Source organism: Eriocheir sinensis, unplaced genomic scaffold (genome assembly GCF_024679095.1).
Source record: "Eriocheir sinensis breed Jianghai 21 unplaced genomic scaffold, ASM2467909v1 Scaffold392, whole genome shotgun sequence".
Lineage (NCBI taxonomy): Eukaryota > Metazoa > Arthropoda > Malacostraca > Decapoda > Varunidae > Eriocheir > Eriocheir sinensis.
The window spans coordinates 358,029-380,000 of NW_026111712.1; the positions used below are offsets into that span (position 1 = coordinate 358,029).

The following is a 21,972-nucleotide window of genomic DNA, read 5'->3' on the forward strand; positions in this document are numbered from 1 at the left end:
TGTGTGGAGAGCGGGACACATGCTGGGGTGTTGGCTCTCTGGGTGTTATTCTATACTTTTCCTCCCTGGTGTGCCCCGTGCCAGGGAGGAGTTTTGTGTGTATTCCCCTGTATTATATTGACCCTAAGGAGAGGCAAGGGTGTAAACCTCCCTGTAGGTGAGGCCCCATTAGATTCATTTATTTATTTATTTAATTTTTATGTTGTGGTCTCTAGCGGTGGTAGGCTTTCTTGGGGGTGCCTGCATGGTGGTCATCCCAAGCCTGTCAAGATGCAGCAGGCAAGTGTTAGAGGTGACTGTGGCCGTTCCAAGACACACCAAACCCTCAGAAAAAAATGGTCTGGATCAACAGTGAGGTGAACCTGTGTTAACTCACGTGGTTTACTGCACCCAACAAGGATATGTTAGAAAAGATAGGGACACTCGGGTTGCAGAGGTTTTGCCACTTTCCGGTTCGCCACCTGTGGGTGTTCGCACCTCCGTGATTTCGCGTGCTAGTTGTTTCGCCACTTGAAAGGAGAGGTTCTGCTACTCACCAAGAAAACCTATTAAACATTCTAAAAATGTTAACAAAAAACATCTGCATCCTTTAACCCGTATACAGTGATGTCCTTTGTTAGAGAAAGGGGTCATGGTAGGTTGCATTTTTTTCGTATATTTTTTATTTGCCCCATAAAATGAGAAAAGATTTATTTCATTTTATTGCTTTGATATTATACGTATGTTGAGTGACAAATATTATCAATACAAACAAAATTAAAGGCCATATAATGGCTCAAAAAGGGAATTGAATATATACATACTTAAAGCTTCCATAAGAGGTATGTATACTATATTGGTAATAATAAACAGTGCACAGGTAAAAAATCTGAAAGTGTTAAAAAACATGCCGCTCCTGCATGCCGCCTCTTCTAGTCTTGGTTACGAATCATTCATTGCCGCGGACGTTGGGTTAGGTCCAAGCCCAACTATTATTGCTCAAGCTCTTAGAAATGCTTCAGTGCACAGGTCGCCATCCTCGTATCTGTCCCATAGGTCGAGGAGACGGCCATGCACTCGAGCGTTTTGGGTGGGGGAGCGTATTTAAACTACATACTCCAACCGAACGTTACATAACCTCCTAACCTGGACTACAGTAACCTTACCTAACATTACTGCCACAAGACACCGAGGCTGAAGGAACAATATTAACTCAACTTAATGTAACCTAACGCACACTACAGTAACCTTGCCTAACATTACTGCCACAAGACACTGAGGCTGAAGGAACAATATTAACTCAACTTAATGTAACCTAACGCACACTACAGTAACCTTACCTAACATTACTCACAGATACTCACAGATACTCACAGAAGATTCCCTGGAAGAGGCCTTAAGTGGCCTGTGGCTCCAGTTCAGCAGCCTGAACACTGTGTGGGCTGCGCGTGGTGACTATTTGTGCTCTATATGAAAATTTTTGTTCTTGATTTTTCCAAAATTTATCGAGTTTTGCCTCAAAACTCTCTACTGAGTCAGCGTTCACTACCCACTCTGGCAAACTGTTCCAGGTATTAACCACCCGGTTGGGGAATGAAAACTTCCGAACATTCAGCCTAGCTCTTGGTTTAAAGATTTTCTTAGAGTTTCCCCGTGTGGTGCTATCTTCCCTTAAATCAAAAAGTCCCTCTGTACAATCTATATCATATTTCCTGGTTACAATTTTAAAAGTTTCAATTTGGTCTCCCCGGGATCTTCTATATGCCAGTGTGGGCAACTCAAGCTGTCTCAGTCTCTCTCCATATGGCAGGTCTTTCAGGCAAGGCACCAGCTTCGTTGCTCTTCGCTGCACGTTCTCCACAGCCTCAACATCCTTCACCAGGTGTGGACTCCATACCTGGTTGGCATATTCTAAATGGGGTCTTACCAATGCAGTGTAGAGTGTCTTGAATACTGCAGGGTCAAGGTGAATAAAAGTTCTTCTTATCAGCCCCACAATCTTATTCGCCTTGTTAATTTTTTCGGCCAGGTGGTCTGAGAACATGAGCTTGTTATCAATGACCACACCTATGTCCTTTTCTACCCTGGTCTTATTGATTTTACTGTACATATTATAAACTTTGTCCTCAATTTCTGATTGCCCAATCCTCATGTGTTTACTTTTGTCTGGGTGAAAATTCATGAGCCATTTTTCTGTCCATCCTTTGAGCTCATCTAGGTCCTCTTGCAGCTTGTCACAATCTTCCCTTTCCTTTATCTTTCTAAAAATCTTAGTGTCGTCTGCATACAGGAACACTTGGCTGTCATGTTTGATTGAATCTGGCAGGTCATTTATAAACATTACAAATAGCAAAGGACCCAGCACCGAGCCCTGTGGCACTCCACTTGTCACGTCCTTCCATGCTGATGCCTCGCCATTGACCAGGACCCTCTGCTTCCGACCAGTCAAAAAACTATGAATCCATCTGAGCACCTTGCCTTCCACTCTATAGCTGGAGACTTTCTTCATTAATCTCTTATGTGGGACTCTGTCAAAGGCCTTCATGAAATCCAGGTAAACCACATCCACAGCCAGCCCCTCGTCAAGAGCCTCAGTCCATGCGTCAAGCACTTTGATAAGTTGCAGCACCGTCGATCTGCCCGAGATGAAGCCAAATTGCTTATTACTAAAGAGATTGTTCATTTTCATGTGTGCAATAATTTCCTCTCTCAAAAGTGACTCCATCATCTTGCAGAATATACTAGTAAGGCTGACCGGCCTATAGTTGCCTGGATCACATTTATTCCCCTTTTTAAAAATGGCTGTGATGTGAGCTACCCTCCAGTCTTCTGGTACCACACCATCCTGCAATGAACTGCTGTATAGTATCCTCAAAGGCTCCAGCAGTGTCTCCTTCAATTCCTTTATGATCCTAGGGTGTATCCCGTCAGGTCCAGGTGACTTGTTTCTTTTAAGGTTTTCTATTACCTTCCTTATTTTATCCTGTGTTATTTCCACATTATCAAATCTTGGGGCCTCTTTGATGTCAGCTACTGGTAAGTTTCCATCAGGTTCATTAATAAAAACCCCAGCAAACTGTTCAGATAATATATCTGCCTTTTCTTTATCACTTGTTGCTTTTTCAATTTTCTCCTCATCCTTATATAAGTCTCCAATCCGTGATTTGGTTCTTGTCTTGGACATCACATATTTCCAGAAGATTTTGGGGTTCTCTTTAATATTCTTCGCTATTTCTCTTTCTTTGAGTTTCACAGCATTTCTTGTTTGGTGTCTAACCTGATTGTTTATTCTTCTGTACTCCTTCTCAATATCCACTGCCATAGTTGTGTTGTTTTCCTGTCTTTTTTTCTTTAGCATTTCCCATAACCGTTGTTTTCTCTTTATTTTTGACCACAGCTTGTCACTCATTGGCAATGACTCGTTTGTTCTTTTCCTCATCTTTTCTATATCACCAATATGTTTCTTAGGTACACACTCTTCCACAACCTCCTGCAATTTGTTAATAAATTTCTTCCATTTGTAATCGACGGTTATTTCCTGTGACAAAAACTCTTCCCAATCTATATTGAGACGATTTTTCATAAGTTGATAGTCTGCCTTCTCGTACATGTACACTTGTCTCTTACTTCTGTCCTCTAGTTCGTGTGTGGCTACAGCAAAAGTAATGCAAGCATGGTCACTTTTTCCAAGCGGTGTATCTAACACAATATCATCTACTATTGAGTCATCATTGCTGAATATCAAATCAAGTGTATTGCCTGTGTTGCCTCCTCTTATCCGTGTTACGTCCTCAACATGTTGGGTGAAAAAACAATCACGTACCTTTTCAACAAACTGTGTGCTAAATTCTGTTGCTCCAGTTTCTGTGGTGTAGTTGTTCCATTTGACTTGAGGAAGATTAAAGTCCCCTATTAATACTTTATATTGCACGCTGCTATCACTTACTTCCTTCATCAGCTGGAGCAAACTATTGTTATTGTCCATGTCACTGTTTGGACTTCTATAGACAGACATAATCAATAATTTTGCACCACAGCATACCATTTCAATGCCACAGTATTCATTATAATTGACCTTCAATTCAACTGTATTATATTTCATGCCCTTCTTGATATATATAATTAAGCCCCTCCCTATTTCATTGTGTAAATTTTGTTCAATGATATCATATCCTTCCAGAGAGTATTCAGCAGTAGTTCTGTCATACCTGTAGTGTTTTGGTTTAACTTCTTGGAGGGCTATTACCTGAGGTGTTCTCTCCATTTTCCCCAGTCTGCATTTTAATTCAAGCCTCTTATCTAAACTAAAAATATCTACGTTACTAAACATAATGAGAACATCCTTAATGTCTACTGAACTTAGTGTACTATTGTCCTTTGGTAGTTTATTTAGGCCGTGTTTGAGGAGGCTGAGTTCTCGGTCTCCGCTGGATTTTGGTATCCCCTTACTTTCACAATCCTTCTGTGCCATGGTGGCCCAACCACTATATGTTTCCCTTTCCCTGCAGTGTACAGGTTTTTTGCCTCATTCCATAAGGCTGCCTCGTGATCTCTCTCTCTCTTAGTAAGGTCATGGGTAACCCTCACTGATTTATACAAGGGCTGGCACCCAAGTTTTTGATGTTTTTGAATAAAGTTTTCTTAGCTTCAGTGTCTGTTTGTTTCACAAGAAGAGGCCGAGGTTTGGCACTAGATGTTCCCAATCTGAACACACGGGGAACCGTGTTTACTAACACTTCCACGCCACACGCCTGCATCATATCTTTTACATATCTCCGGTCATGGTCAATCTTTTCACTATTCACTGTAGATACAGACTCAGGTACACCATATATGACAATGTTGTTTTCTCTATCCCTCATGTCTCTCACTTCTCTAAGGAATGAGTCACTTAACCCTGGTTCTGTCTTGTCCCTCACACTATTAACTTCCTGGTCACAGACTTTTGTTGTTGGTTTATGGCTTGTAATTGTTTCCTCCATATTAATCACTTTTGCTTCCAGGGACCCCAGTCTGCTACTTATATCCTTGGTTTCAGAAGCCACAAGACACTTAGGCTGAAGGAACAATATTAACTCAGCTAACCTAACACACACTACAGTAACCTTACCTAACATTACTGCCACAAGACACTTAGGCTGTGTGTGACAACTAGCTTAATGGTGTGTCGAGATGGTAGCATATAGTAAGGCGTGTTCTTTGGGGCGCCAACAGTGTGTCCGGTTACTGGTTTGGATGTCACGGCCTCAATGGCTCACGGCTGACACGGCCAGGACTCCTTCAAAGCTCCAGGAAACTAATAGCAAAGAGTGGAGTGATCCAAACAACTGAAAAAATAGTCACAAATGTGTGTGTGGGAACCTGGGGAGTCGCTGGTCAGGAGTTAGTTATAATATATATGGCTAGGCTTCAAAGAATATATGGCTGGGTTAGTTAAAATATACATATATGACTAGGGTTGAAAATATATGGCTGTGTTAGTTTAAATATATGGCTGGAGTTAGTTAAGAAACCTTATAATACTTAGCAAACCCAACACTAGGGTAAGGTGATTTACTCTCCGATGCTAAATCTCCCACAGATATACTAATTGGACTTTGCCACACAGATGCTGGACTTTGTGGACCCTGGCGGCCATGAGGAGGTGTCCGTGGGCGCTGGGCAAGGCCGAGAGCGAGGAGTACAGCACACTAGATGAGGGGGACCATGGTAAGGGGTGGAGTGCTCACTTCAATTCTCTGTTCAGTTATTTTCTTTTCCTTAGGCCAAAAGTTCAGGCTACCAAAAAGGATAATATTAGTCAAAATTTGTCCTAAAAAAAGATATAATTGCTGAAGTGCCATGCTCTTACTGATGAACATGAATTAGCATAGAAACACACACACACACACACACACACACACACACACACACACACACACAAAAAGAAATATAGAGGTTTGGAACAGACTAAGTGAAAAAATAGTATCGGCGAAGAGTGTGCAGAGCTTCAAGGGAAAGTTGGATAATTATAGGTACGGAGACGGGACCACACCAGCGTAAGCCCAGGCCTGTAAAATTACAACTAGGTAAATACACACACACACACATGCAGACTCACCATTCTGATAGCCCAGTGGAAAAAGCTCTGCTGCGTGGATCTTAAATGCCACTCTAAGCGAGAAAAATGAGAAAAAATCATCACTCACACAAACCATTTCATAATATACATGAACGCATTTGTGATCAGTTTATGTATCATCTAATTTTGGGGGTTTATATTATGGCAAAAATTTGGCCTGTTGCTGCTACACACGGTAAAGACACACATTTGGCCCGTCGCTGCTACCGGGCTAAGAAACTACCCTTGGAAATAATCAAAACTCCTATGAAAGCCTTGTCATTGTGTGTTTGTGTGTGTGTGTGTGTGTTTGTGTGTGTGTGTGTCTGGGCGTCAAAATGTTTAAGAATCTGGCCCTCCTTCACCATTACTTATACCCTAATAATTCTCACCATCAGTCAGTTACCACCCCCTTTACCCCTTCCAGGATGGTGCAGGGCTCTCAGGAGATGGACAAGCAGAAACAGGGGACCAGAACTCACAGGTGTTCTTTATTGAGTGTGTGAGTGCTGCTGTCGTCACCATGAACACCTGCTCGGAGGCACCAAGTGAGTAGATGACGCTATCCAGAGTGACTGAAACAGGGAGGGCTTTGGGGAGTGAAACAGGGCTTGGGGTATCTGAGGTACAGTGAAACAGGGCTTAGAGAGGAGCTGGGGGAGTGAAACAGGGCTTGGGAAAGTTATATCTAGGCTTGCGGGTGTCTGAGGTTGAGTGAAACAGGGCTTACATAAGTTCCTAAGTGTGTGTGTGTGTGTGTGTGTGTGTGTGTGTGTGTGTGTGTACTGCCCCTCACACAAGGCACAAAGGTGTATATATATATCCCTACATTTGATATACTCATTTATTAGTTTGCAAGGGATTTGAATTTTTATGTTAAATTTTACTCCCAACAAAATATTTTTATCACAGGGGACAAAGGTTTGTACTAAATGTCTGGGCACCTCAGTTCACCTATTTGAAAAGCCTCTCATAGTACTTGTTGGGGTGTCCATGGGGTGTTTTGGGATGCTGGTAATAGTTTTAACACGCCCTCTGCACCTTGAATGGGAAAATCACCCATGAAAGCCCTGTTAATCTTCACTGTGGCCCTGGGAAACAGTCATAATAGAAGCTGAAACTCTCTCGTATAAGTTGCTGGGTTTCCACGGACTGTTTTGTGATGCTGGGTATAGTTTGAGCTGACTCCTGCACCTTGATAGGGAAAATCACCCATGAAATCCTGGATAATTTTCTCTGTGGCCTTGGGAAACACTTGTAATGGGATATCATTATGTATAACAATATTGACCTAAGAACATTTAATTCTTTATTTTTCCAAGGCATGAGTGACCCCCAAACCCTCCCTTCCACAGGACCCATCAAGCCAGTCCGCCATGCAAGACTGCCTGGTCAAGATGGGGTCCAGCCTTGCACAGAACTGCTTGGCTGGCCAGTGCCACAAGTTGGTGGTGACAAAGTAAAGCCCTCCATGACTGCTACAGCCTGATGGATCTCAAGGTAAGTTATGGGCTGAGAGAGAAGGATGATGTAGCAAGGTAAGGCTCAGTTTATTTTACCCTGCTGCCAACGAGGGAACTTTTGATATGCAGTTTGGAATGTCTGTCAACTTAAGGTGTCTGGTGCAGTTTAGGGAAGGGTTAACTTTCATGTTTTCAGCCTATGTTAAGAGCAGGGAAAGTGTAGAGTGACAGGACTTAGAGGAAGAGAAGGAAAAGGAGTGTAAGTCAGAGAAGGGAGGGAAGGAGGATATGGATAAGGATGGAGTGAGAGAGAAAGGAAGGAAAGAAATATAAAGAAAAAACTGGAAATGAAAGGAAAATAAAGAGGAAGAATATGCAAATACCAAGATGGAGACAGAGAGAGAGAAAGGAAAGAAGGAAGGAAATGAATATATATAAAGAAAAGATTAGGAACAAGAGGAAAATAAATAAAGGATGAGGAGGAGGAGGAGGTAGAAAATACAAATAAAGATGGAGACAGAGAGAGAGAAAGGAAGGAAGGAGAATATTGAAATAAAGATGAGAGGAAGAGAATGGTCATCTGTTTTGTCCCCTGCTAGTTGAGCACTCCTGGTCGCATGTTCCTGAAGTCTCTGCGGGCATGTGGTCCCTGAGTGAAGACGCTCGGCTGTAACTTGGCAGCTAACCACGGGCTGTTCTGGAAAATACTCTCATTGTGATTCCCCCCTCCCAAAATTACCTTAAGTAACTCCAACCAAACCTTACCTAACTTTCCCTAACCTAACCTCACCTATCCTGCCCTGCTCAAGAGTACAGACTTGGGGAATATGCCTCCTGGTAACCCCTGTCATGGCCTGCAGGTGTGTGGTGACCCAGGCTGTGGAGGGTGGCTGCCACACTCACTGCTCCAGCCACTCACAGCTGTACCTCAGGAGCCAGACACCATCTGCTTCACTCCTGCCCAGACTTTGCCACTCACACACAACAGCTGCTTCATCTTAAGGTAGGACTGCTTGATTATTATTATTATTATTATTATTATTATTATTATTATTATTATTATTATTATTAACCAAGAAACAGACCCTGCTGGAAAGAGTCAAAGGCTATAAACCAGAGGGTGAGTGACATTGTTATGAATATTAAGAACATTTTCTTCAGTAATCTTTGACAGAGTTGCAGTGTTATGATAAATGAAATTATGAAACTTAGGCTGCAAAGCAGCCTGAATCTACGACCTGTTGTTCGTTGTTTTTAGGTCTACAAAAACTTCTTTACTCTCAATTTTAGGCACTTGATACACTAAAGCAATTAATAAATCACGAACACAGACTTTACTTGTTCATTATGTATTTATACCTTGGAGGAAGATTTATACGACTTGGCATTCCAAACCAAAACAAACCTTCTTTTGACCTGTATCGCTTTTCATCGGCTCATCACGGCCATCACTTCTTCTGGTACTAACTCTCCTCTCTGCCTCTCGTAGTTGCTACATTCTACAATTAGGTGTTCCACTGTTTCTTTCTCCCCAGTGTCCTAGACAGCTACAGCCCTTTGTGTTGCTAAGTCTCATACCTGTCAAGCTACTGTGGTGTCTTGCCATAAGATTTTGCGTTAGAGACCATAAGTTTGTGTTGAAAAGACTTCCGACGGACTCAAGCAGGGTGCACGAGATACCCCCCCCACACACACACACACACACACTAATCGTAATAGTAACCGTTACTCAGCATGCTCACATGGATTTAAATATGGCGCGTACGATATATTTAAAATTGTTTAAAACAAACATGTTAACCTTCTCACGCACAGTAAGTTTCCAGTAAGTTTCTCTTCCACTCACCATGCATCTCTCAGGCCCGACCAGCCTTTTTTTGCCGCCGCGAAACTCTTACCTTTCAGTATGTATTTTACCATCACAGATATGTCGTACCCCAATAAATTTGGTATCAATGGCTTCATAAAGACTTGTACTAGAACATGCGCAAATAAAAATAGAGGAAAAAATATATATAAACAATAGAAGCTCGTTTCAAGTCTCCGTATAGAGTATTGTAGACAATAAATCCTAAGTACCAACTCTTCCCCACTTGCTATCTCTAAATTTTGTGGGTCAACTTTTTCACCCGATTATATGTTTCGAAGCGGAACAAAGTGAGGATTCTTATGGTATCCTCAAAATCTTCATTCGCCTATTAGTTCCTGAGTTACTGCAACAAAACTGTATTTTTTCCTCTCCCATCAGAGTAGCCTAACAACTAAAAATCGCTCCATGCTCCTCATTTACGCTCTTTAGAAAGGTTGCCATATGTTATCATTAAGAAACTTATCCCGACAAATGACGCTCCAAATTTGACGCACTTCCACTGAAAACTTAATTTTTAATCAATTTTTTTACTTCTATGACGTGTTTCGCATCATCGTGCGCCAGGACCTTTTACCTTTGATGATGCGAAACGCGTCATCGTGTGCGAGAGGGTTAAAAAAAAACATTGCCAGCGGAGAAAAAAATGTAAGATTTTCAACTTACGCCGTAAAACTTGAAAATCGCTGAAATTACGTAAGACTTACGCAAAAAACGTAAGACTTGACAGGTATGAAGTCTTGGTGAGAGTGAGTTCGGCCCCTCAGCGGCTCCTTTTGGTACTGTGCGGGTTTCGGCCTTTTGAATATCTCATTACCACGAGTTCTACTGACTAGATTCTGTTCGGTACTTTCCAGATTGAACATAAGTAAGTCTTCTTGGAATCTATTGGAAAAATGGTTCAAGCTATACATGCGGCAGGAGATTAGACAAAAATGGGAGAATGGTGTAAGCTTGGGTGCGAGTATTTAGCTTGTAATAACTGAATGGTAGAGTGTTTCTCACCACTTCACCTGAAATATGTTAGCATAAACACTTGGGATCAATGTCTTGTAGACTATAGGCACAGTGCATCATGACTTATCACGTGAGAGATTTTAAAGTGTGCGAGTCTTCATAGCATCAACAGGCCTTGACTCTGTTTTAGTTAAAGTAGCTAGCGATCACTGGCAATTTTGGGGGGACAGAACTCCTCTAATTGTCGCTGACTGTATGGCTTGTCCCATTGCCTCATGCAGTGTGTGTGTGTGTGTGTGTGTGTATTCACCTAGTTGTGACATACGGGAAAAGAGCTACGCTCACGCTGTCCCGTCTCCATATCCTCTCTTATCCAACTTTTTCTTAAAATCATGAATGTTTCTTGCACAAACCACCTCCTCCTCCAGTCCATTCCACAACTCAATGCTTCTGTTTGGGAAGCTAAACTTTTTCACATCTTGCCTACGTGATCACCCTCAACTTCTTTCCATGTCCTCTCATTTCCCTCTCGCTCCACACGCACTCCAGATTCTCCACCCTGCTCGCCACCCTGTACACCGCTATCAGGTCTCCTCTTTCTCTTCTTCTCTCTAGGGTTGTGAGCCCCATGCTATTGAGTCTCTCCTCGTAAGTCCGATCCCTAAGTTCCGGTACCATCTTAGTTGCCATTCTCTGTACTCTTTCCAGCTTTCTTATATTCTTCTTTTCGTGAGGAGACCAGACCACTGCTGCATACTCCAACCTTGGCCTTATCATTGTAACTATTATTTTCTTCATCATCTCCTCATCCAAATACACAAATGCCGTCCTTATGTTCTTCAGCAAACTCATAGTTTGTCCCGTTATCCTGTTGATGTGTTTGTCCGGTGACATGTTCTCTGAGACAGTCACTCCCAAATCTTTTTCTTCCACTCCTCTGCATATTATCTCACTTCCCATCTTATAATCATATTCACATCTTCTACCGCTCCTCCCAAACTCTATTTTTTTTACATTTCCCAAGGTTGAATTCCATCTGCCATGTACCACTCCACTCCCATATTCTGTCCAGGTCCCTCTGCAATGCCTCACAGTCCTTCACATCATTGACTCGTCTCAATAGCTTTGCATCATCTGCAAACAAACTCACATGGCTGGTCACTCCCTCCACCATATCATTTATACAAACAGCAAACATTATCGGTGCCAGCACTGAACCTTGTGGGACCCCACTCCTCACTGGGCACCAGTTGGAAGCCTTGTCCCTGATTATTGTCCTCATTTCCCTGTTAGTTAGGAAGTCCTCCAGCCACTTAATCAGCCCATTACCAACTCCACCCCTATTTTTAATTTTCCAAATTAGTCTTCTGTGCAGTACTTTGTCAAATGCCTTTTTCAAATCCAGGTACACTCCATCCCCCCAGCCTTCTCTCTCTTGTATTAAATCTGTCACCCTTGAGTAATAACATAAAAAGTTGGTGAGTTGAATCCAAACTGGCAATCCGAGATAATTCTCTCACTTTCTAAAAATTCCGACCACCTGTTTTTAAGTAGCCTCTCACATATCTTCGCAACCACACTAGTGAGTGATACCGCTCTGTAATTTAATGGGTCCTCTCTCTTTCCTCCTTCATAAATTGGTACTATGTTTGCTCTCTTCCAATCTTGTGTGTGTGTGTGTATGTATATATATATATATATATATATATATATATATATATATATATATATATATATATATATATATATATATATATATATATATATATATATGTATATATCCATCCTAGGAGATTTCAATGTTCACCACCAGCTTTGGCTTTCATCCTCTTTCACTGACCATCCTGGTGAACAAGCCTACAACTTTGCTATCCTCAACGACCTAGAGCAGCTGGTCCAGCACCCTACACGTATTCCTGACCGTCTTGGAGACCGGCCCAACATTCTAGACCTCTTCCTTACCTCAAACCCTTCTGCTTATTCTGTCAAACTGTTCTCTCCGTTGGGCTCCTCCGATCACAATCTTATTTCTGCATCCTGTCCTATCGCTCCTGTACACCCTCTGGACCCACCGAAGAGGCGATGCTTCTGGCATTTTGCTTCAGCTCGGTGGGACGACCTGAGGATGTACTTTTCTGATTTCCCTGTGGAATGATTATTGCTTCCAGGATAGAGACCCCTCTGTGTGTGCTCAGCGCATCTCAGAGGTGATTGTCTCTGGAATGGAGGCATACATTCCTCGTTCTTTCTCTACTCCTCACGCAAAAAAGCCTTGCTTTAATCACGCTTGTTCTCGTGCTGTCAATGATAGAGAGGTAGCTCACAAAAGATACCAGAGCCTTCAAACTAATGCTAATTATGAACTTTACATTTCTGCCCGAAATCGTGCCAAATCTATTCTCCGACTAACCAAAAATTCTTTCATTAATAGAAAATGTCAAAACCTTGCTTTCTCTAACTCTTCCCGTGACTTCTGGCATCTAGCCAAAAACATCTCCTCCAACTTCACTTCTTCATCTTTCCCTCCACTCCTCAGTCCTGACGGCAACACTGCCGTCTCATCTATCTCTAAGGCTGAACTCTTCTCTCAAACTTTTTCTAAAAACTCCACTCTGGACGATTCTGGGCATATTCCTCCTACTCATCCCCCCTCTGACTCCTTTATGCCTGTTATAAAGATTCTTCAAAATGATGTTTTCTATGCCCTCTCTGGCCTCAATCCTCAGAAGGCTTATGGACCTGATGGAGTGCTTCCTATTGTCCTTAAAAACTGTGCCTCCGTGCTGTCACCCTGCCTGGTCAAACTCTTTCGGCTCTGCCTGTCAACATCTACCTTTCCTTCTTGCTGGAAGTATGCCTTCATACAGCCTGTACCTAAGAAGGGTGACCGCTCCAATCCCTCAAACTACCGTCCTATAGCTTTACTTTCTTGTCTATCTAAAGCTTTTGAATCAATCCTTAACCGGAAGATTCAAAAGCACCTTTCCACTTCTGACCTTCTATCTGATCGCCAGTATGGGTTCCGCAAGGGTCGTTCTACTGGTGATCTCCTTGCCTTCTTAACTGACTCTTGGTCATCCTCTCTTAGCCGTTTCGGTGAAACTTTTGCTATTGCGCTGGACATATCAAAAGCTTTTGATAGGGTCTGGCACAAATCTTTGCTTTCTAAACTACCCTCCTACGGTTTCTATCCTTCTCTCTGTACCTTTATCTCCAGTTTCCTTTCTGACCGTTCTATTTCTGCCGTGGTAGACGGTCACTGTTCTTCCCCTAAATCTATTAACAGTGGTGTCCCACAGGGTTCTGTCCTATCTCCCACTCTCTTTCTGTTGTTCATTGATGATCTTCTTTCCAAAACGAACTGTCCTATCCATTCCTACGCCGATGATTCCACTCTGCATTACTCAACTTCTTTTAATAGAAGACCCACCCTTCAGGAACTTAACGACTCAAGGCTGGAGGCTGCAGAACGCTTAGGCTCAGCCCTTACTATTATTTCCGATTGTGGCAAGAAGAACCTGGTGTCCTTCAACGCTTCAAAAACACAGTTTCTCCACCTATCCACTCGACACAATCTTCCTAACAACTATCCCCTATTCTTTGACAACACCCAGCTATCACCTTCCTCAACACTAAACATCCTCGGTCTATCCTTAACTCAAAATCTCAACTGGAAACTTCATATCTCATCTCTTACTAAATCAGCTTCCTCGAGGCTGGGCGTTCTGTACCGTCTCCGCCAGTTCTTCTCCCCTGCACAGTTGCTGTCCATATACAGGGGCCTTGTCTGCCCTCGTATGGAGTGTGCATCTCATGTGTGGGGGGGCTCCACTCACACAGCCCTTCTGGACAGAGTGGAGGCTAAGGCTCTTCGTCTCATCAGCTCTCCTCCTCATACTGATAGTCTTCTACCTCTTAAATTCCGCCGCAGTGTTGCCTCTCTTTCTATCTTCTATCGATATTTCCACGCTGACTGCTCTTCTGAACTTGCTAACTGCATGCCTCCCCCCCTCCCGCGGCCCCGCTGCACTCGACTTTCTACTCATGCTCATCCCTATACTGTCCAAACCCCTTATGCAAGAGTTAACCAGCATCTTCACTCTTTCATCCCTCACGCTGGTAAACTCTGGGACAATCTTCCTTCATCTGTATTTCCTCCTGCCTACGACTTGAACTCTTTCAAGAGGAGGGTATCAGGACACCTCTCCTCCCGTATTTGACCTTGCTTTCGGCCACCTCTTTTGTTTCTTTTTTAGGAGCAGCGAGTAGCGGGCTTTTTTTTTATTATTGTTTTCTTTTTTTGTGTGCCCTTGAGCTGCCTCCTTTGTTGAAAAAAAAAAAAAAATATATATATATATATATATATATATATATATATATATATATATATATATATATATATATATATATATACAGTCACCCCCCGCCGTTCGCGGTCTCACCCATCGCGGTTTCGCGTATTCGCGGTCAACTAATTGTGACCCCCCCCCCCGCTTATACGCGGCCCCAGTTTCGCGTATACGCGGATGCATTGACGCTAAATAGGAAGGCAGAGAGGAGGAGGAGGCAGAGAGGAGGGAAGGGAGAGAGGAGGAGGAAGGCAGAGAGGAGGGAGGGAGGCAGAGAGGAGGGGGGAAGGGAGAGAGGAGGGAGGCGGGGCAATGGACGTTAAGGCGGTGTCACACTAGCACTTTTTCCGTCGATTAATGCCATTTCCGTCGATTTTTCATCGTTCCGCATGAACTTATCGCATGAATTTGTCAGACGATCAGGATCGTTTCCGCCTGCAAATTTCCGCCTTTGTTTACATTTCCAAGACCAAGACCGAGACTTTCCGCGTGGCTTCAACCTGTCTCAAACGCTCTCCTGCAGTGACAGCCTTCCTCATCCTGGTGTCATTTCTGGCAATAAGAGGTGTCACTAACTCCAGAAGTCTGTGGTACTGGCTCTTGTCCAACCTGATCCAATTCTTCAGAGTCTCATGATCCTCTAAACTCAGCTCTTTTAACAGCCTGTGGTACACACTTTCTCTTTCCCGACGAGCCAACCATGAGCGCATCCATGCATGCTTTTTGGCTTGTTTAGCTCGTCTAAGTCTCACAATACACAGTATTAGGTTCAGAGCAGCGTATCTTTGCTGCAGCATGGACTCCATGTTTGTTTACATTCCTATGGTCTGTGCCGACGGAAAGTTTCAGACGAAACACCGTTTGTGTGTGACAGGCCGCAGCCAAGATATCGACGATTTTCAGAAAAACGACGGAAAAAGTTGACGGAAAAAGTGCTAGTGTGACACCGCCTTTAGGTTGCTCCTGAGTGACGTCACGGTTAGACTGTGACGTCATGCTTTCCTATTGGCCAGCAGCTCACTCAGGGACGACTGCTATTGGTCGAGATTTTCTCATAGCAACATTATCCTAAAAAAAAAAAATTCACGCGCCGCCACACTGCAGTGTTGCCAGATTGGGCTACTTATCGCAAATTGGGCTACTTTTGGGAACGAAAAAAACATGTTTTATATGACGTGTCAGAAGTGACTTCCCCAAATGCATATTTTCCCATAGGGTTATAGTCCCGCCGTTCGCGGTTTCGCGCATCGCGCCGAAGTCCGGGAACGAAATATATATATATATATATATATATATATATATATATATATATATATATATATATATATATATATATATATATATATATATATATATATATATATATATTGTATATATAAAAACCAAAAAAACATTAAAACAAAATAAACATCCTTTTTTTACCGTGTTTTTTTTCCAGCCTGTCTCCAACTGTATATTTATGAACCATTATTTGCAGGATCAGCGATGTGGAACCAGCTGTACCACCACCACCACCACCACCACCAGGGGAGCCACTCACTGCCACAAGAAGGAAGGAAGCAGGTATGTATTATTATTATTATTATTATTATTATTATTATTATTATTATAATTATTATAATTATTATATTATTATTATTGTTGGGCTGTTAAAGCCCAACCAACAGGTCCTGTTGGCAGTAAGGGCAGGCACCAGTACTGGTATTGGCAGTACTGTGTGACACAGTCAGGGCACCAGTCTGCTCATCAGTCTGGTGCTGTTGTAGAGTCAGTACTGTTAGGACCTGTCCTGTACTGGTACCTGCCCAGGCCAGCCCTACCCCCAGCTGGACCTGTGTGTTCAACCCTTTTGATGCTAAATCCTTGCAGCGAGGACCAGCGTAACTTGCCGGTGGTGCTAAATCCTTGCAGCGAGGACCAGCGTAACTTGCCGGTGGTGCTAAACCCTTGCAGTGATCACCAGTCGCACTCAAATTGCCCGCATATGAGAGTGTTCCAACACTATTTCTCACCCCACAGCACTGCCAATTGAGTGAGTTTTCCACTAAATTTGGTGGAAAATCATATCAGCCTAGAGCGGAGAAGCGCAGAAAATCTACGGACGAGTAACTGGTGGATGTTGTTGTCCAATATTGCAGCATTTTTGCATAGCTTGACCTCACTGATTTTTTGACCATATAGTTGTAAATTTTGCATTTGGCAGTACTGCCCTGCCAGCACCCCATCATCAAGAGAGCTACTCAGCAATTGCCTTACGGTTGACCGTCACGCACGCACATAACCGAATCATATAGATCTTGGCCTCTTCTTTCCAAAGGTGTTTTTGTTTTTTGGTTGTGGTGAATTGTTTTTGAGATACAGCGGTTGAAAGAGCGAGCACTTGCGTCACTTGCTGAACGTGCCTGTACATTTGCAGGAGAGGCTTACATAACCGAATCTTATAGATCTTGGCCTCCTCTTTCTAATGTTTTTTTTTGTTTTTTAGCTGTGATGAATAGTTTTTGAGATGCTGAGGTTAAAAGAGACCCCCTCCCCCAGCTGGGCTGCCCGAGTGCGCCTGGGGGATAGTCTCGCTGCGAGGGATTAGCAATGAAGGGGTTAACAGCTGCTGGCAGGTATGATTGTGTTCAGAACACTGATCTCTAAATCTAAGGATTGGTTAAGTCTGTGCAAAGCTTGAAGCCACAGCCAGCTTTGGTTCCCTGGGCCCATGTAAGGTTTGGGACGTCAGTGAGTGGCAGGCAGTGATGAAACACTGCTGCCTTACAAATTTATTGAATATTTTAATGCCCTCACTACCATGTGTTTATGCCAAAACAACACTGGCTGCCTGTTTTGCCTGCCCAAAACAAAGGAAATGTCAGCACCTGCCTGTAACATGCTCTAAGTACTGATGGCTGTGATATTTTGAAAGTGTTACCTGATTGTGTTGGAAATGCTGCAAACCACAGTAATAATGATGTCTGCAACATTTATTTAATGGCTGACACAACAAAATCAGACATAGCATTGTTGTCTTGCAAGATTTGAAGCAAAACAGTTACTCTATTGGATGGTGACCAAAGAAAACTGTCACACCTGGTGACTTGTAAACTGTAACACTTGTTCTTCCTCAAGTCAGCCCAGTAATACTTAACACATGCCAGTGTGTACAGCATGATACTACAGCCAAGGAATTATTGTTTTGTGCCAAGTATAGGAACAGATAGTGTTTACTTTCACTTAATGGGATAACAAACCATTAGTTAGGGCACTCAGTACACTTGTAATGGAGTGTGTTAGCACGGACACACTCAGCCAGTGATGAGTCGTGAATGTTTCCCTCAACAGCTGAGGCCCCGGCCTTCAGGACTCCTGCCTGGCCCACTACAGAGAAAGACACCAACAGGTCACTGCTTTGTACACTCTCCACACTTTTATCTCCTCATTTATATAGAAAGAAGTATTCACTAGTAAATGATGCCCATGGAAGGGAAACTTAAGCACCTGAACTTGAAGAAGAAGGAAATGTCTGAGGCTTCATGGTGAGGACTGTTTCAGGGATGAGCTGTTTGTAAGGAATTTTTGTAACTTACAGTACACTATGTGTGTCCAATGGTGTTTCTTGCAATCATCATCCTTTCCTTTGAATTGGCCAGAGTGTCCCCATGAAGCTTTGGTGTTGATGAAGACATTCTCTGGGTCAGCCTGTGTACATATTGCGGTAAATACAGGAACGTGTGAGTCCACAGCTATACAAAACACTGAACCCGCGATTATGTGATCACAGGTGTACAGTTAACATGGGCATGGACACTTGTGGACAGAAGTGAAGACAGATTGCAGAACAGCCTGGCAGGACTGGCAACTCATCCCTGACCTTACTTGGACATTTCCTTCAAGCCAATAAACTGGCCCTGAGAGATATATGTCATGCCCCAAGAGCATACTTTTCTATTTCCTCTATTTCCCAACACGTCCTCTGTGTGTATCGAAACACACGAGAAATTAATCAAGATCATGGTATTCGCCGGCTGCCTGGGATTGAACCCGCGACCAGCGTGATGGAAGAGCCACTCCTTACCGAGTCGGCCAAAGAGGTACCCCACTGGCTAAGTGGGTTATGGAGGCTCGTTCATCAGGCATAGTCACTACATATATATATATATATATATATATATATATATATATATATATATATATATATATATATATATATATATATATATATATATATATATATATATATATATATATATATATATATATATATATATATATATATATATATATATATATATATATATATATATATATATATATATATATATATATATATATATATATATATATATATATATATATATATATATATATATATATATATCGCCTAAATCTTAATGCCGTATAACAACTGTTTTGCAAAGATAAGCACACGATGTGAGCTAAATCATTTGAAGGTTGTCTTCAGTACTGAAGACAACACATGACATTTGCAGTTGCATTTTTCTAAACAAATGAATGTATAATTGTAATTCAGGTACTACTACGTTATTTTACCGTGTTTTACATCACAACGTTTAGGAGGGAACATTATAACATAAACAATAAATACACGTTATCTTCAAATGTAGGAAACATTCTGAGAGCGGCGACATCACTTCATATCGCTACTGTACATCTGCAACATGTTGTCTTCATTTACAAAAATAAGATGATAATTTAAAAGTGTATAAGATTAGGAGTAAAGAAATTATACATGTGAAGAACATTGAAAGGTAAATAAGAAATAATAAAAAGCATAAAAAGATACAAAATACAGAAAGATTTGTTCAGTGCCACAACAATTTTACCAAACACTGAGTTGAGTCTGGAAACTTGCTTCACTGCTGGATGGTTTATATTTTATGGGTTTTTTTTCTTACAGTAAAGGACGTCGCTCAAGGTCAAAAAGAAAGATAAAACAGACTTTCCTTCCTTCATATGCACAAGAAGTGCTTTCATAAACAAAATTCTCTTATTCGGAGTGTTAGGGAGAGGGTTAGCGGTCTCCCTCATACTTGTGACAGGTGTACAGGGGCCCACAGACATGCTCCCTTCCTCCAGACATGTGGACATGGGGAAATGGTTCTCAGGTCTATGTTTTTAACTGCATCTGGCTCCCAATATAACCCAGCATCACTCTGTACCTGTCTTCTTAAATGTGTGTGTCTCCCATTACTACAACCATTTCCCAAGGCCACAGGGAAGACTGACTAGGTTTGTTTCCATGGGTGTTTCTTCAGATGAAGGTGTGCAGAAGCCATGTATCACCACCATCACAAAACACTCCTTCAAAAGCCTCCCAGTATATCTTTGCACCTACTCCTTTTTCCACTTCACAATATTTCACATTGTATAATTCCTCCCTCACTCTCTCTCTCTCTCTCTCTCTCTCTCTCTCTCTCTCTCTCTCTCTCTCTCTCTCTCTCTCTCTCTCTCTCTCTCTCTCTCTCTCTCTCTCTCTCTCTCTCTCTCTCTCTCTCTCTCTCTCTCTCTCTCTCTCTCTCTCTCTCTCTCTCTCTCTCTCTCAGAAATAAAAGAGTAAAATAAACTGAATTAAAATCAAAATCCTTCTTGTGTCGCTTGTGCTTCCCAACAAACACACACACACACACAAAAATACATATATAAAATAAATCCATAAAGGTGTTTATCTTATTTTTCTTCTTTCAATATAATTTTTTTCTCCTTTTTTATTTGCTATTTTTTTTCTTTTCATGAATTTATTGCTATCTCTATTGTTTACACAGGAAGAAGAAGAAGAAGAAGAAGAAAAAGAAGAGGACACACAGAGAGAGAAGAGGAGGAAGAAGAAGAGGAAGGATTTGTAATATGGCAGACATCAAACCAATGGTGAGTGTTAAATATTTTGTTTTCCTTCTTTCCTTCCCTCCTTCCTTCCTTGCTTCCTCCTTCCTTCCTTCCTTCCTTCCTTCCTTGCTGGTTAAGTATGATGGATAGATGCTTATAAGTATGATTATTAATGGTGAGTGATGTAGGCACTTATGGCACTTGGAGTTGGTCTGACAACAGTTCCTTCTTAATTTTGTTAAGCATATAGGCAATTAGGTGCCGTACAGTACTGTTTTATTTTCTCCTCCTCGGTCAGGCCGCCGCTATCCTAGGTCAAAGGTCAGGAGTCTTGGGGCGTGTGTAACCGTATAGGAGGGAGTGTGTGCTCAGAAAACGGTGACGACTACTTAATTAATGTGTTTCAACATTCACACAAAAACTGTAACACCCTCGTAAGTCAAGGATCACTCCCTGTACCTGACTCGTTCGGGGCAGACTCCTGAAGGCTTGGTTCCTCTCCAAGCCACGCCTCTTCTTACATCCATTTCCCATGATGTGGTGATGTTAGGCGCACGTATGACACCCCAATGTGCCACCAATGTACGCAAACCTGTCCAATGTACGTCAGGTGTCACTCTTCCCCAAGGGACGCCGCCAGTATCACCCCAGAGAAACATTCAACTTTTTGCCCTCAATGATCCTGGCTTGCCAACTGTACCCCAAGGTTCATGAGGTTAAAATGATATCTTTTTACCCATTCTGTACCCATAGGCATGCGTCTGGGGGGATGAATTCTGTCTGTCTGAAAGATGTTTTGCCTGTAAACTCAAACACGTGTATATACAGATGGATAGATAGGTATATATAAGATTAGGTAAGGTTCACCCCTGAAGGACGGCCTGGAGGGGGAGTTTCTGCTTGTGTGCCCGCTGATAAAATTGTCTAAAAAGGTGTTCTTCGTCGGTGCCCTGTGTGGCAATTTGAGCCCAAAACACAATAGTTCATAGTGCTTGCCAATCTTTTATTTACATGGTGAAAGTAACTACAAGTAACTCAGTTGCTGCTCGCCAGAGATATCATGTTGGGAAGTAGTACAAATTTTTGCGGGAAATCAAATGACGGGAATTCCCGCACCCCGCATTTCTGCCTTTGTCCGCCTGAGCAGGAATTATCCTCACCCATCCTTTAAGGGTTAACTTAGGTATAATTATGTCATGCCCCAGGAGTTTAATTTCTATTTCCCATATTTCCCAACACGTCCTCTGTGTGTATCGAAACACACGAGAAATTAATCAAGATCAGGGTATTCGCCGGCTGCCTGGGATTGAACCTGCGACCAGCGTGACAGGAGAGCCACTCCTTACTGAGTCGGCCAAAGAGGTGCCTCCCTAGCTAAGTGGGCTATGGGAGGCTCGTTCATCAGGCATAGTCGCTGCACTATAT

The 21,972-nt window shown here is 42.4% G+C and overlaps 1 long non-coding RNA gene across 5 annotated transcripts in view; it reads left to right on the forward strand.

Moving 5' to 3' along the window:
- Positions 1 to 21,972, forward strand: part of LOC126992058 (uncharacterized) — a 30,078-nt gene that overhangs the window by 768 nt on the left and 7,338 nt on the right. Inside the window, exons 2-8 of one of the 5 annotated variants that reach the window (XR_007746131.1) lie at positions 5,588 to 5,688; positions 6,507 to 6,627; positions 7,435 to 7,579; positions 8,403 to 8,545; positions 16,193 to 16,278; positions 17,201 to 17,330; positions 20,487 to 20,589. This is a non-coding gene — a long non-coding RNA (uncharacterized LOC126992058). Of the gene's footprint in view, positions 1 to 5,587; positions 5,689 to 6,506; positions 6,628 to 7,434; positions 7,580 to 8,402; positions 8,546 to 16,192; positions 16,283 to 17,200; positions 17,331 to 20,486; positions 20,590 to 21,972 lie in introns of all 5 variants that reach the window. The other 4 variants (XR_007746133.1, XR_007746132.1, XR_007746129.1 and 1 more) reach the window with 4 other exon arrangements.